Source organism: Hemiscyllium ocellatum, chromosome 20 (assembly GCF_020745735.1).
Source record: "Hemiscyllium ocellatum isolate sHemOce1 chromosome 20, sHemOce1.pat.X.cur, whole genome shotgun sequence".
In the NCBI taxonomy this organism is placed as follows: domain Eukaryota; kingdom Metazoa; phylum Chordata; class Chondrichthyes; order Orectolobiformes; family Hemiscylliidae; genus Hemiscyllium; species Hemiscyllium ocellatum.
Window position 1 is genome coordinate 14331936 of NC_083420.1, and position 16921 is coordinate 14348856.

Consider the following 16921-nt stretch of genomic DNA (forward strand, 5'->3'; position numbering starts at 1 on the left):
TAGCTGGTTGTGTCGTTTTGTGGCTAGTTGGTGTTCATGGATGCGGATCGTTAGCTGTCTTCCTGTTTGTCCTATGTAGTGTTTTGTGCAGCCCTTGCTGTGTATAGCTCTGACTGCCATACGTTGAAAGGATGTGACAGAGGGGCTGCAGAGGAGACTCACCAGTAATGTTCCCTGAGTTGGAATGACTCTGCTCTGATAAGATTAGTCTGCGGTTGTTTTTCTTACAGGGCTGAGGGGATCTGATTGGGAGAAAGTGAGCACTGCAGATGCTGGAGATCAGAGTCGAAAAGTGTGGCGCTGGAAAAGCGCAACCGGTCAGGCAGCATCTGAGGAGCAGGAGAATTGACGTTTTGGGCAGGAGCCCTTCATCAGGAATCTGATTGAGGTGTACAAGGTTATGAGACCATGATGGAGGTGCTGGTGTTGGACTGGGGTGGACAAAGTTTAAAAAAAAGAACCAGTCTGACTCAAGGTTGGGACACAGACAGACTCTAACCTTTTAATGCATTGTCTGAGCTGAGATGCCATCTTTTTCCTTTATAAAACCTTAAGTTATCTCGAGACTGTGACTTGAAAGGAGTTCTTGGAATTACATATTAATCACTAGAAACCTGCATCCCCATTCTAAGTGATTAAAGGCTTAACAGCAATCGGGTTAGTTTCAATACATTGCATCACTTGTATGATACTTTGATCTTTTACTGTAAATTCTGTGTCCTATGATCCTGCCCCACTAGCTACCTGATGAAGGAGCAGCACTCTGAAAGCTTGTACTTCCAAATAAACCTGTTAGACTATAACCTGGTGTTGTGTGAGTTCTAACTTTAAGGTTATGAGGGGCAGACATAGGGAGAAACATTTTCCCCTTAGTGGAGAGGTATATAACCAGGGGGCCCAGTTTTAAAGTAAGGAGCAGGAAGTTTAGAAGGGATTTAAGGAAAAATGGTTTTGAGCCAGAGGGCGTTTGGAACTCCCTGTCTGAAAGGATGCTAGAGGAAGGAATCCTGAAGTCGTATGAGAACTATTTAGGTGAGCACTTGAAACTTCATAGCATAGAAGACTCTGAGCTAAGGGCTGGGAAATGGGATTTGAGTAGGTAGATACTAGGTAAAAACAATGACTGCAGACACTGGAAACCAGATTCTGGATTAGTGGTGCTGGAAAAGCACAGCAGTTCAGGCAGCATCCGAGGAGCAGGAAAATTGACGTTTCGGGCAAAAGCCCTTCACCAGAGTGCCTGAAGGGTGGAGAGATAAATGAGAGGAGGGGGGATGAAGGGTCTCTTTCCATGCTGTTGTGACTTTCTATGACTGTTGTTGTCCTCTTATTGTTGCTGAAAGAACTCTATGTGGACAAGCCAGCCAATGCTGCAGGCCTGAATTGCATTTTGTAGTGGGCACCAGGTTTATCACAATTCTGTTGCAACTCAGTCACTTGTACCATATGTAAAGGCAATCACATTGTAACTGTTTATACATTTTTGCCAAGCATTCAATACAAACAGCTTCATTTTACAGGCCATTTATCTAGCAATGCAGATTGGGATTTAAGCTTTAAAGTGGATTTATTAGCGGAAAAGGGTTTATTGAGAATGTCATTTCATCCTCCTGTGGAGTTTTTTTTGAGTGAATCGCACCAATTGCACTAAAGCAAGCTTGTTCTGAAAAGCGTTGTGACCTCGTAATAGGAAACATATTCGAGCACAGTCTATACTTCAGTGGTCAAAAGATTTCACAGATAAGACAAACTTCTCTCATTTTAGCCGTTGCTTCTTTTTAAAGAAAGCTTTTTTTTCCCCTCTCCCTTTTTAAGTAAAACTGGGTTTGAGGCACAGCTAACTTAGCTCCAGCTTCTCCCTCGTGAGTTTTCACTCCTTGAGTAGTTGTCATTTTTTTTGTGTGTGTGTGGATGCTGCTCCTTCCAGCATTCATCATTAACAGGAAATGTTCGACGTTATATTAAAACAAGATGTGAAGTTTGAATGTTTTTTTTCTTTTCCCCTGGCGGTATTTATATCCAGTCAGACTTCTTTTCTGTCTCTCTGTATCCTTACCTCTTCCAGAGAGAGAGAGAGAGAGAGAGTGTGTTCATGTAATCAGAATCTCCACGGCTTCAGTCATTCTCAGGGCTAATGTGGTGGGGGGCGGGGGGAGTTGGTGCAGAGATTTTTAATGGAAACAGACCCTGTATTTGCATATGAAGAAAGATGTGGAGGCATCCAATCGCTTCTTAAAGACTCTCCACGAAAAGATGGAAAGAGGAACACACAAAAAAGTAAAAGCAAGCTTTTTTTGTTGTTTTATTTTTATTCAGAGCTTGCGAGTTCATGCCTGTTCCCTGTGGAGATCCCTTGATTGAGCTAGAGTGGGGAAAGCTATAATTCTAAAACCACTTTCATTTCCTATGCAGAGGTTTGAGGGTTTTTTTTGTTTTTAAAAAAAAACAAATGGCCAGATTTTTCAACTCGCTGATCTCAACACTAATTTACCGTTCGCGCAGAATCAATTTTCAGGACTCGACCATATGCTGCTCTCCTCTTGTGAATAGGAGCCTGTCATTTAATGAGATTTTGACATAGGGTTACATGCTATTGTTGAAGTCCCCACATGCTCTCCCACTTCCTCTGGAGTGCAAATAGTGTAGTAACTCAGTGCTTCCTGTTGCAGCTTTCCTGTGTTTGCACTCTGCCTGCTCAGACACTGCGGTTCACTCCTGAAAGCTAATAGTGGCAAAAAAATAAACTTTTGCACCTCCTGTAAAATCTACAGGAGGGAAGAACCAGATCTCAAAGCAGGTAAGTTCTGTCGATTCTTGGTTGCTTAAAGAGATGATTGAAGATTGTAGCTGTCTGTGCTGGTAGTTAAGTGATCTAAGGCACATGTTGCTGTTGAGGAGTATGGCTAGGGCAGCAGTGCAGAGAGTGGATGCGCTGTTTTACCTGGTACTATTGTGGCTGGGCAAAACTAGTTTGCATTGATAGATATTTCGGATTGTACCCTGCAGATGATGGCAGATAGTGTTGCTCTGGTTTCCCTCCTGTTTAACATCAAGGGATGCTCACAAGAGTATATTAGGAATATTTAAAACTGGCATTCCATTGTTTAGTTTCTGTACAGTGCTGTAACATTCAAGCAAGTGGTAGGGGAAGGAAGTATTATTAATGCCTTGCTTTCTGATGCTCTGAACAGAGAAAATAAAATTTTAACAGAGGAGATGGGGGGGGGGGGGGGGGGTGGAGGAGGAAACAGTAGATGTATTACTCAGTAGTTTATCCTAAATATGTTCATCAGAAAATATTGGTAGCTTTCCAAGAATATGTTGCATTCAGTGCAGGAATAATTGAAATAACTGTTGGTAACTGGACCTAGCTATTATCATCAATGTAACTGCACTCTTTCAGATTGCCAGTGGTTCAAGGATAAAATATTGAAACTAACTACTTCTAGTGACTTATCAGAATAGATTACAGTGCATTATCAATGTCACCTTGATATTAATGTACATTTTGATTATGTAGTTATCAATTATGCAGTCAGTAGTTACACATTTTATAACAATGTGCCATGTTAAAGAACATTATTTTCCATGCAGGAGTGATAGGATTTGGTAGATGCTGAACATTTAAATGGCATAGAAACTGTAAGGAACTGAGAGGGAGAGAACATCACCTTGGGCTCAAATTCAGTCCAGGCTGAGGTGAACTTATCTCCCTTGCGCTAGCTCACTGCAAGGCCAGTAAATGAGAACAGCATGGGAAAATCTCATTGAAATTCCTGGAGAGTGTAAATCTGGAGAACGACCTGCTGTAATGTGGCATTAAATTGGCAGCCCGAGTCTAGTTAAAGGGTAAATTGGATGGGGAAGTGGCCCATGTTTGTAAGAAGGGTGGTCGCTGAGGAATTTCTGAGCCAAAGCGAGACAGCATTCTTCTGGATCCAAGGAGCGATGTATCCAACTCAGGAAGTTTTGAGGATTTGATGCCTAAAGGGTTCTAAGCCAGGGGAAAACTCATTCAACAGCCCTGACCCTGATCCATACAATGTTCCTTGCTTGCCTGAGTATAAACCAAATGGCATTGATACTGGTGCCAGCAACTTCGAATGTGCGCTCATTTGGGAACTTGCATTGGGATGGCTCCGAACACAGTGTGTCCTGATCCCTACCTTTTCACCCCCGTCCCACCCTGCTCACCCTCTCTACAATCTCAGCATGAGAAATTTAAAGCATCAGTCTCAGCAAATGTAGCCAAACTGAACTCCCTCAATGAACTGAATGTTGCCTTTTTTTCCTTTATCGAAGAGTGAATTGTGCAAGTTTTTTTTGGAGGGACTCACACCGCAAGGGCTAGCAAGATTTCCCACTGCACCTTACCATGTGCACCTCATTAACTATCGACTCTGCCCCTATGATATCACTTATCTGTTCCTAGGAGAAAGTGAGGAATGCAGATGCTGGAGATCAGAGCTGAAAATGTGTTGCTGGAAAAGCGAATCAGGTCAGGCAGCATCCAAGGAGCAGGAGAATTGACGTTTCGGGCATGAGCCTTCTTCATTCTTCATTCCTGAAGAAGGGCTCATGCCCGAAACATCGATTCTCCTGCTCCTTAGATGCTGCCTGACCTGCTGCGCTTTTCCAGCAACACATTTTCAGCTCTGACTCCATTTCTATTTGACTATGAGTGGACCCAGAACAAATCACCACTGTGGATATTCACAGAAAGACCAGTATCCTTTGCACTTGCACCATCTTTCAGGATTTGGAGATGCCGGTGTTGGACTGAGGTGTACAAAATGGGGTATACAAATCACACAACACCAGGTTATAGTCCAACAGACTGCTCCTTCATCAAGTGGTTGTGCTCCTTCATCAAACACTCCAAAAGCTAGTGCTTCCATATAAACCTGTTGGACTATAACCTGGTGTTGTGTGATTTTTAACTTTGTCCACCCCAGTCCAATACCAGCACCTCCAAGTTTTAGAGTTATAGAGTCAGAGAGATGGAAACTGACCCTTTGGTCGAACTTGTCCTTGCTGACCAGATATCCGAAATTAATCAAGTTCCATTTGCCAGCATTTGGCCCATATCCGTCTAAACTATTCCTATTCATGTATCCTTGCAGATGACTTTTAAGTATTGGAATTGTATCAGCCTCCACCACTTCCTCTTGCAGTTCATTCCATATACACATCACCCTTTGTGTGACGTCAGATCATACCATGTATAAGATCATACGATCTGATGAAGAGCCATCTAGAATCAAAATGGTAGCTTGCTTTATTTCCATGGATGCTGTCTGACCAGCTGTGAGCTCCAACTACATTTGGTTTCTGGACAGATTCCGGCATCTGCAGTAATTTGCTCCCTAAGATCATCTGGCACTCTTTCAAAGGCGAGCTATGGCATCGACCCCAGTGCCCAGGCCAATCAACATCTAAAATCATAAATTATATGGTCATTGTCATGATGTTGGTTGTAGGAGTTCACTGTGTCCAACTTGATTACAGTACTGTGTTTTCTACTGTTCTATTACAGTGGAGAACAGCTTCCTTCCTTGACTGGAAAGCACTTTGAGAAGTCCAACAGTAGTGAAAAGCACTGAATAAATGCAATTCTTTTTGGCATATCTCAGTGGCGATATTTACACAAACCTGTAACTGTCTGGAATACTTGCAAAGTCAACACTGGGTTAGGCTACTCATAAACCCAGACTTCAGTAAAAGCTAATAACCTTCTAATAATTTAGGCATTAGTCACACTGATTGTCACCTTTCAGTCTTTCAATGGCAATTGCAACTGTCTGTCTTTAATCACAGAAGCATTCAGACAAACCTAACAATGTGATGAGAACTGTTCACACGTTGTTTGCAATCCCCTGACAATGATACCTCAAAGCTTGTTATATTTGAAAAGTGGAATTTTCTTCTGGGCATTGAGTCTCCACAGGTAATTACTATACAATTATCAGCTTGCTCTGATCACATTTCCTGGGACTGAGAGGCTCACATAGTCATTCAATGGAGACTTCATGAGAGCTTTAACTATAGTAATGTTATCTTGTACTTTTGAGTTGTGTTAAAGCACTGATTGATTGAGCATTTAAGTTTGTGATGCACTGCTGTTCTGAATGTTTTATTTCTATCAACTGTAATGCTTTTCATTTCTTTATTATTTTTAGAGTGTACGCTCTTAGGAAAAGCTGTACCTAGGTTCCTTGTACTTAAGAGGCTTCAAAAGGGGTGACTTGTAAATTTTTCACTATATTTGTTCGAGTAGATGTGACAATAAAGCTAATTCAGTTCAGTTCATGAAAAAGTAGGTTGTATTTCAGTTTCTATTTGATTTTTGCTTAAATAAGCTAGTAGTGAAATTGATCTCCACCAGGAGAGTGAAAGAGGCTGAATTGACTATCTGTTTGACACCACACCAGTCTAATTTTCATTGATTTGGAAAAATATCGCTAATTTTTAAATTTCAAACCAAGTGCCAATAACAGTGAGCGCAGATATGGTCTTTCAAAACAGTGGAGAGTAAGTTGGGCATTTTGAATAATCAGTTACTAACCTGTTATGAGCTTATTTCTGACTCTATTAATTTCAGCCCGTTCTGTTTGATTTTCAAAATATTGGTGAGGTTTAGCAAATTCCACGCAAATCTCATCTATCAATAAAATGAGGGAGCTTCATGGATCAAGGGGGGATTAAGTTGAAAGCTTTAACATCGTTTTTTGTTGAGTTTCGGAGTTAAAACTTTCAAGTTTGGGGCGGCACGGTGGCACAGTGGTTAGCACTGCTGCCTCACAGCGCCAGGGACCTGGGTTCAATTCCCGCCTCAGGCGACTGACTGTGTGGAGTTTGCATGTTCTCCCCGTGTCTGCGTGGGTTTCCTCCGGGTGCTCCGGTTTCCTCCCACAGTCCAAAGATGTGCGGGTCAGGTGAATTGGCCATGCTAAATTGCCCATAGTGTTAGGTAAGGGGTATATGTATGGGTGAGTTGTGCTTCGGCGGGTCGGTGTGGACTTGTTGGGCCGAAGGGCCTGTTTCCACACTGTAAGTAATCTAATCTAATCTAAAGTGTTCATAGATCTATTGATGCAGAGAGAATTTTTTTTAGTAGGAGCTGGTCTTGTGAATTAATCTGTATATTTCAAAATATAATGGCATTCTGGAATTCAGACTAGTTATAACTAGCTGCACCTGAAATTGTCAATTACTCGCCTGTTATGTTCTCTCATGTAATACCCAAGGCTGCAATTAAACTGCACAGATGCTGGTATCTAATGTGCATCAAACAGATCAGAGTTATACTATCAGTTGTGTATCTCTAGTTGGCATTAAAGCCAGCCACGTTATATGTAGCTGCTTCAAGGGTAGGAAGCCTCTTATTCACCGTGGGAGTGAAAGAAACCATCCATGAAAAGTTATAAGAGTACACAGGCACTCTTAAAATGCAGCACCACAGCAGGCTAAAGTAAATCAGCAGCTGACAAACTCCAGAATGCTGTGTTTTTGGATTTTAGATAATGCCTAAGAGCTGAATTATAATGACATTGCAGTAGTATCCAAACCTCCTTTACTTTGACATGGGCTTGTTATCTGAACTGCACCCTGACGTTTTTTGAGCAGTTCTGCCATTATTATGCTGTTATTCATATGAAAACAAAACCCGCTACAATGACGGTGCAACATTGGTGAATTTCATATAGCTGAGGCAATTAGTAACACAAACCAGATTATTAATTATAATTTTAAAATGTCGGCAGCATTTGTTTGTTTCATGATGTCAGCCATGGGGCCTGGTGGGGAAAGCTGAGTCAGAGAATTGTCAGCTCATGTCCCCGCTGTAGCGACACTGTTATAGAACCTCGGCTCTCACTGTCAGAGGTGCAATTTTTCAGATGAAGTGTTAAACCAAGACTCTCTCGGGTAAAGGTAACGTCGCCATAGTCCCAGAGGACCATAGGCCTGCTCTGCCTCACCGGAGAGCGGCGACTGGTGGTGAGTTTAACCACACGCCCCAGGTACTGGATGAAGTTGAGAAGGTGGGTCTTTCAGTTGCCGGTGCAGCTATTGAATCCATGCGGTTGGCGTCACTCTGCATAGCAAACCAGCTCACCAGCCAGCTAAGCTAACCAATCATTATCACAGAAGTCCTGCCTTCTCAGCCTCACCCCTCGCCTGAGGTGTGGTGGCCCTCGGGTAAAACCAGCACCAGGCATCTCTCTCTGTCTGACAAGAGAGCAACCCTATGGTACTCTGGGACGGTGGTTCAGATAGCATGCAAGAACCCACATTGAAAAAGAGCAAACACATTATTTCCTAATCTCCTGGAAAATGCTTTTCCATCAATGAATACCTCTAGTCATTTATTGCATAGTTCTTTAGAGGGTGTTTGCTGTGCATATATTGTTTTCTGCATTCCATGGTGCTACTGTAAAAACTATGGACCCTAAAAATGTTACAGCATTCGGAGTGGACACTTGTACTGCAGAACTTGCTACAGCCCTAACCAAACCACTCCAGTACAGCTCCAACACTGACAACTCCAACCCAACAACAGGGAAAAATTGCTCAACTGCACAAAAATGCAAGACAAACGCAAGCAGCCAATTATCACATCATCTATCTGCTCTCGATCATCAGTAAATTAATGGAATACATCATCAACCTTAATTTAACAACAAGTTGCTCACTCGCACTCAGTTTGGCATATTTTTCATTCATTCCCAAGACATAAACGTTACTGGCCTAACCAACATTTATTACTCATCCCTAACTGCCCAGAGTGGGGCTCATTGCTCTGGGTCTGGAGTCATATGTAGGCCAGACCAGGTAAGGATGTTAGTTTTCTTCCCTAAAGGACATTAGTGAACCAAATGGGTTTTTTTTGACAATGTCATCATTAGACTGTTATTCCAGATTTTTTATTAAATTCGAATTCTGCCATGGCAGGATTTGAACCTGGGTCCAAGAACATAGCCTGGGTTTCTGGATCAACAGTTCAGCTATAATACCACTAGGCCATCGCCTCTCCCCAAGACTATGGAGCTCCTGACCTTGTGACAGTTCAAATAAAAACATATTCCAAAGGTTGAACTCTAGCAGGAAGGGGAGAATGACTTATTTGACATCACAAGCACATTAGATGGAATAGGGGGAGACATTCTAGACTCATACCTGACACATAGGAAGACGGTTGCGGTTATTAGAGGTCAGTCACCTCCGCCTAGGACATCTCTGTAGGAGTTCCTCAGCATAGCGTCCTCGGCCTAATCATCTTCAGCTGCTTCATCAATCACCTTCCCTCCATAATAAGGTCAGAAGTTGGGGGTGTTTCCCATGATTGCATAACGCTGAGCAACATTTACAACTCCTCAGCTATTGAAGCAGTTTTGAAGTGAAACAAGACCTGATCAATATCCAACCTTGGGCTTACAAGTGGCAAGTAACTTTCATGTCATACAAGTGCCAAGCAAAATCTCTCTCTAATAAGAAAGAATCTATCCATACGATCATCCTCTGACATTCAATACCATGACAATCGCTGAATTCTCCACTATCGGCATCCTGGGGTTACTAGGCAAAAGTGAGGACTGCAGTTGCTGGAGCTCAGAGTCTAGATTAGAGTGGTGATGGAAAAGCACAGCAGGTCAAGCAGCACCCAAGAAGCAGGAAAATCGGTGTTTCATCAGGAATGGCATGAATGAATACATTGTATGCCGGTGTTGGTGCCCTGAGACATAGATATTCTCCGGACCCTGGAAGCTATTTCACTGCCACTGGTTTTAAAAGGATCACATTTTTCTCCTCAGGCACAGACAGGGTTTGAACCTGCAATCTTTGGTCTATGAGACTGACACCTTACCACTTGGCCACTGTGCCTGCCTGCAGTTACTATTTACCGAAGCCTCAACTAGACTAGCCGTAGGAACCTTGATGATCCAGCATTCAATTATCCGAATTTCGGATTATCCAGACTAGATCACAAGGTCTCGATGCTTGGCTAAACTGTTATTTGGCATTCGATTATCCGAACTAAATACTTCCTGCCAATGTCATTTGGATAATCGAAGTTCCTCTGTAAGTACTGCGGCTACAAGAGCAACACAGAGGCAAGGAATCCAATAGGATTCCTTGACTTTCAAAAGTCTGTCCACCATCTACAAAGATATAAGTCAGGAGTGTGATGGAATATTGTCTGTTTTCCTGGATGAGTGCAGCTCCAAAAACACTGAAGAGGCTTGACATGATTTGAGGCAAAGCAGCCCCACTTGATTGTCAGCACATCCTCATTTACTTTCTCCGCTAGGGTAGCAACGGTGTGTAATAACTACAAGATGCACTGCAGAAATTCACCAAGGCTGCTCATACAGCAACTTCCAAACCTATGGCCAGGAGCATCTAGAAGGAAAAAGATAGCCAATTCATAGGAACATCACTACCTGCAAGATGCCAGTGTTGTGGGTGTACCTATATTAAATGGCCTACAATGCTTGAATCACTACAATGGGGAGGCAAGCCACTCAGCTTATCAACTTCAGACTGACCCTCTGAAGAGTATCCCAACAAAACTCATCCCTGCAACCCTGCATTTCCCATAGCTAATCCATGTAGACACCATGGCCAATTCACCTAACCTGCACATCTTCAGACTGTGGGGGAAAAAACCCATGCTGACACACGGGGAATATGCAAACTCCACACAGACAGCTATCCAAGGCAGGAATCGAACCATGGTCCCTGGTACCATGTGGTAGGCCACTGTGCCACCTTGTCACCATCCTCTTCTCAAGGTTACTACAGATGGATAATAAATGCTGGCCTTGCCAGCAAAGCCCACATTCTACGAATGAATTTCAGACAAAAACTTGCAAAACATTTCAATTTGTTTAAAAATTTTGGAATTACTTGAAGTAGTTGCACAATGTGAGCCTCTCTTTCTTTCCCAGAACCCCTTGCAATAATCTGTCAAACAGCAACGGTGTACTTTGAAGGGGCTTTTTATTGCTAGCCATTATATTTTTGAGTTTTAGTGCATTACTTTAAATCATAGAAAAACAGAAATTCATAGTATACAAATAAAAAAAACCCAACAGTTTTTATAAAAAATGTGTGAATGCAGTTCGGCATTAAAATATGCTTTCGGCTTTCCTTTGCTATAGCTTGTGTAAATTTGAGGTTAAAAGGTGTGATGTCTGGGTTGCATTTGTGAGGAGGGTAGTGTTTTAATTTTAGGTCTTTTCCACACTTGTTTATTTGAACTTTAGTTTTGGTTCCTTTCACTGGTGAATTCTAACTTCCTGTCATCTTGCAGCTGTCTTCATTCGTACTGGAAGCAGTCAATGTGTTGCCTTGCAGTGCAACTGGAATATTTATGAAGGGTACTGTTAAAGGGATTATAAATCCAAAGTGGAATCAAATAACAGGTCAACCAAGGTGTAATTGTTAAAAATCGCATGACACCAGTTTATAGTCCAACAGGTATATTTGGAAATACAAGCTTTCGGAGCGCTGCTCCTTCATCAGGTAGCTAGTGGAGTAGGATCCTGTTGGATTATAAACTGATATCATGTGATTTTTAATCTTGTCCGCCCCAGTCCAGCACCAGCACCTCCACATCAAGGTCTAATAGAATATTGAAATAGGCTGACGGGCTGAATTACTTCCTACTTTTCCAAGTACAACTTTGATTCTGGTTAAGCCAATGGAGACTATCCTTTGCTTTTGTAAGGTTAATCTCTCATCTTCAAAGCAGTAGGACATCATATTAGAGTAGATTTCAGTTTTATTTGGTATTGTATAGTATTTCCACTGCAGAAGGAGGATATTTGGCCCTGAGGTCCATAAACTGTGGTTATTTTTAATAGATTGTTTAAATGAGTTGACTATATGCACGAGTTGTCTCTTGTCATTCTTCAGTTAATTCACTTAATGTATCCTATTCTATTCTTTTATCTCCTGAAATATATCTACATAGGGCGGCATGGTGGCTTAGTGGTTAGCACTGCTGCCTCACAGCACCAGGTTCGATTCCAGCCTTGGGCAACTGGCTGTGTGGAGTTTGCACGTTCCCCCTGTGCGGGTGTGGTGAATTGGCCATGCTAAATTGCCCATTGTGTTGGGTGCATTAGTCAGAGGGAAATGGGTCTGGGTGGGTTACCCTTCGGAGGGTAGGTGTGGACTGGTTGGGCTGAAGGACCTGTTTCCATACTATAGGGACATCTAGTTGAGTCTCAGCTAATTATTATTTTTTCTTATTAATAACTACCTTATATTTATGGTCCCTGGCTTTCCGCCATAACTGGAAATATTTGAACTAGTAAAAATAATACACTGATGAGCATGTGACTATATGAGAGCAAATTTGTGTGCATGCAGTATGTGCAGCAAAGCTTGTACTTTTCAGCTTTTGAGAATAAGCTCTTTCGTTCTGTTAGTATTATCTCTTAAGAACTACCAAATCCACCCTGTAATTCTGTGAAAATTCTGGCTGGTGCAAATTTGGCTGCAGTGCATTCTGTTGTCATTTCAATTCAGTGAAGAGTTCACTCACTTAAATGCTCTTTGACCATTTGCCAAGACTTGTTGGAGTTAAATAACTTCTTGCTGAAATTCACAAATGACCAGCTTCCATTCATATAACTGAACCAGCCAAGGTGTGTTTGTGCATGTGCATGAAAGTGATTCACAAAAATACTAAGGGTACATAGAAACGCCACCTCCAAGTTCCCGACTGTTCTAACTTAGAAATATATTACCTTTCTTTTTCTTACTCAATCAAAATCCTGGAACTTCCAAGTGTGTGTGTGTGTGTGTGTGTGTGTGTGTGTGTGTGTGTGTGTGTGTACACGTATACGCATGCACATGCGTGTCTGTGTGGGTGAAGTGTGTCTATATGTCTGCACTTGAAGGGCTGGTGAGCTGAAGGAAGACAGCTCACCACTGCTTTCACCAGGACATTTGGTTATAGTCAATAAATGCTGGCCTAGTCATCATTTGTTGACCAAGAAAAGGTGATTTATAGAAGGATTTGAAGGCAAAATAATGACCGTTTTTATTGTGTTTACTTGTTACTGCTGCTGCCTGGAGAGATGCTGTGGTGAATAGCCATGCTTCTGTTATCTTGCACCATCCTCTCGCGTCCACTGTAGCCTGCCTGTGATGTCAGTCACCCAGCTACTCTTCTGATGAGCCTCCGTTCTGCCCTGTCTGCTTAACCCTCGAGAAAAGCTCTCTGTAACTTTCCAGTTCTGATCAAACGGCTAAAATAGTGGCTTTCCTTTTCTGGATGCCACTTTTTTTAGAGCTCATTTTGCTCCTGCAGTTTCAAGCCCAACTGCCTTATAGTCTGTGCATGGCATTTTGAGCAGTTTTATGGGCAAGCTAAATTAGGATTGTTGTGAAATTTTGATTTTATTCAGCTGACATATTACTGTTTACAAAGAGGAAATGATGAAAAAGGCACATATGAGAATTGTTTTGATTGAGTCAGTTGGTTCAGTTTCTGTATTTGTGATATGGCAGAGATTGATACTGACCTGGCTATTAATGGTTCCCTTTATTTTAAGCAACCTTTTGATTCAGGAAGTTTGAAGCATTAACCAAGCAAGCTTACAGTATAGGAGCAAATTACTGCAAATGGTGGAATCTCTGCTGAAAACAAAAAAGCTGGAAATCACAGCAGGTCCAGGCAACAAGCTAATGTGTCAAATCATCTAGACATTTAAACTTTGTTTTCAGAATCTGACAGTATAACTTTTTATATGGTGTGGATATATTTGACTATTTCTGACAGAGGAACTGCTGTATCATAGAGCTGATTGTACTGATAAAGAACAGGTATAATTAGAGCATGCAAGCGGAAAACAAGAGGTTTGGTGTATCCTGCTGAATTAAAACCACGGTTCGTTATGCTTTTTAATTTGTCTCAATTATTTTGCTCACTTACTTAGTTCCAACAACTTTGTCTCTGTTTCTATCACCCAAGTTAAAAATACATTCTGTGAACTCACGAACCACAAAATTAACATCAGCAATTAAAGGTTTGTTTATAAATCTGGCCCAAACCTATTTCTGCTTTGGGCAAAACAGCGGTTAGGCTGGTTTTATGAGGAATTATGTTGTGAAAAGGAAGTGGTGTGCTGTGAGCTGCAGGGTTTTGAGTTGCCATCAGCCTCACTGCTCCGACCTTGCGGGGAATTCTGCTTGGAATTGGTTCCGATGCGTTTTAATTTCTGCACGTAGCATTCAGGAGTGGAGCCGTAACTATTGGCAAGCTCTGGACAGCCGGCAGTAGTTTCCTCAGCCAGAGTATTTACTCTCTGCAGCAGTGGGAAGGGCTGACAGCACAGCTGGACTGCGCTGGGCAGGAAGTTAAGGGTTGAAAATGGACCTGACCCATGTGTTGCACAGTCCTGGATCAGCCAAAGAATCTGACGTGAAGTGCTAAAGGCAGGATGTTAACATGGTTGATCCACCAATCTAGGAAAATGTTACTGTTTTATTTGGCTGTAGCTTTGATGTTCCTGTCACCAAAGCGCAGGCTGTTACTTCCTAGGAATTGCACTGTTTTGAATACTTAAAGATTAATTTGTTGCTGAATTTAAATCATTCAGGTCTGAAAATAAGTTTGTTTGGGGAAGACTATGCATGCGACCAGTCAGAGAAGTGTTCAAACACAGGAAGAGAAAATTTATTCTTAGTTTATCTTCTTGTATCATTGTTCGAAAGTGGTCCCTCATCGAGACATCAGTGAAGGTTACTTACCCAGTGACCAACTCAATACACCAGCCAGACATTTTATTCATTGGTTAGTATAGGAGGTGGGAGCCATAACTTGGAGATGCCAGTGTTGGACTGGGGTGGACAAAGTTGCAAATCACACAACGCCAGGTTTTAGATTACCTACAGTATAGAAACAGGCCATTTGGTGCAACCCTCCAAACAGTAACCCACCCAGACCCATTCCCTCCTGACTAATGCATCTAACATTTGGCAATTTAGCATGGCCAATTGACCTAACCTGTACATCTTTGGATTGTGGGTGGAAACCCACACAGACACTGGGAGAGTATGTAAACTCTGGACAGACAGTCACCCAAAGTAGGAATTGAACCCCAGGTCCCTAGTACCGTGAGGCAGCAGTGCTAACCACTGAATCACCATGCCGCTGTTGGTTATAGTCCAATAGGTTTATTTGGAAGCAGTAGATTTCGGATCACTGCTCCTTCATCAGGTGGCTGTGTCAACAAGGAATCGGGATGCCATGTTGCGGTTGTACAGGACATTTGTTAGGTCACTACTGGAATAATGCATTCAATTTTGGTCTCCTTGTTAGGAAAGATGTTGTTAAACTTGGAAAGTGCAGAAAAGATTGACAAAGACGTTGTCAGGATTTGGAGGGTTTAAGCGATGGGGAGAGGCTGAATAGGGTGGGGCTGTTTTCCCTGGAGTGTCTGAGGGATGACCTCATAGAGATTTATAAAACCATGAGAGACATGGATAGGGTGAATAGCCAAGCCCAGGGTAGACTTCACGGAAGGATGTTTTCCAATCTGTGTTAGCTAAGCAAGGAATCAACTTGTTGAGGAAGGAAATAGCCCCACCAGGCTTGATAGCTTTGATGCTTAGTATTTAGTGGGGATACTTCAGACTCTGGGTGCAAGAACTCTGCAAGATGTACCTTTTATATGTGTAGTTTACATAACCTTAAATTTCCTTTCAGGAGTGGGAGTAGCTATAAAATGAAGCACTGCTGGTGTTCTGTGCTTAAGGATTCCTTTCCAAAATGCTCCTGCCCCTTGCACATCCCTCTCTTAATGGAAAAGGGATGGGCCTTTGGCCAGGTTTTTGGTGACCCCTCCTCCTCCTCTTTTGACTGCGAATCCATTTGTCTTTCTGTGAGGCACTTGGGATGCCTTTGCAAAGTTAAGGGCCCGCTGTGTAAGCAAGCACAAGTGACTGATGCTTTTCCATTTGTGCTCTTGGCACAGAGCTTTACTGTGCTGAGATCCAGTGCTTGTGATTTGGATGCGGAGATTAGTACAGTTTGCAAAATGTTCCATCCATTACAAGAAGTCAATTCCCAACATGCAGTGCCTGGCACAGGAAACCGAGCTCCTGGGCAAAAAGTCAAAACTTTAAATATTAAAGCCTGTTGAGCCAAACCAATTCTATTCTGTATTTACTTTCCTGTTTTGGATATTGTTCATTTTTCTAATGTGGAAAAGAGGAAGCAGAAATTGGGGCAGTGAAATTGAATTCATGGATGACAGAAATCAGCAGTAAATTGTGTTTATATTGCCTTTGTGTGTAAATATACTCATTAAAAATGTAAATATATTTATGATATGTTATAGCTTTAGAATGCAAATGTAAATAGGTAGTGATATTGATTTATCCCAATATTGTACGGCAGCTATGGTCTTCCAGTTTCTGTAAGACCAACAGAATATTTTGGAATAAACATTTCATGTTGTCCAATTGCATCCATTTCACCAGGTTTCTGTTAATTAAAATATTAGGTTCTAGCAACTTGCATGTATCAATAGTTAAAAATACATTATTTGTTTTTGACAATTTAATGTGCTCTGCCTTAGTGTATCCAGAATATGGCTTCCCAAACTATGGGTCATGTGACCCCAACGGGAGCAAAACCTGCAACCAAAATCCGACTACAATACTGTATTCCCCAGTCACCTGGTCTCTGGCCCCTACCCCCACTACCCTCCTCTCATTCGAACAGATCTCATTGGGTTACCAGGGAAATCGGTTACATCAGGTCTTCTGAGAATCCCCAGAGGAATAGATGGATGAGCCGTTGAATAAGAAAGCAAAGCATATGATATTTGGGACATTGTCATATACAAAATAATGGATCTTCAGATGTTCAAACTCTTTGCACTGCAAGATAAAGATGGTC

At 42.0% G+C, this 16921-nt stretch overlaps 1 protein-coding gene across 3 annotated transcripts in view; it reads left to right on the plus strand.

The window, feature by feature from the left end:
- Window positions 1-16921, plus strand: part of LOC132825353 (neuronal-specific septin-3-like) — a 407090-nt gene that overhangs the window by 177280 nt on the left and 212889 nt on the right. The window contains exon 1 of one of the 3 annotated variants that reach the window (XM_060840519.1): window positions 2694-2797. The exons of the other annotated variants lie outside the window; for them this stretch is intronic. The gene's annotated coding sequence lies outside the window, so the exon portion shown is untranslated. Of the gene's footprint in view, window positions 1-2693; window positions 2798-16921 lie in introns of those variants that run through there. 3 annotated transcript variants of the gene reach the window in all.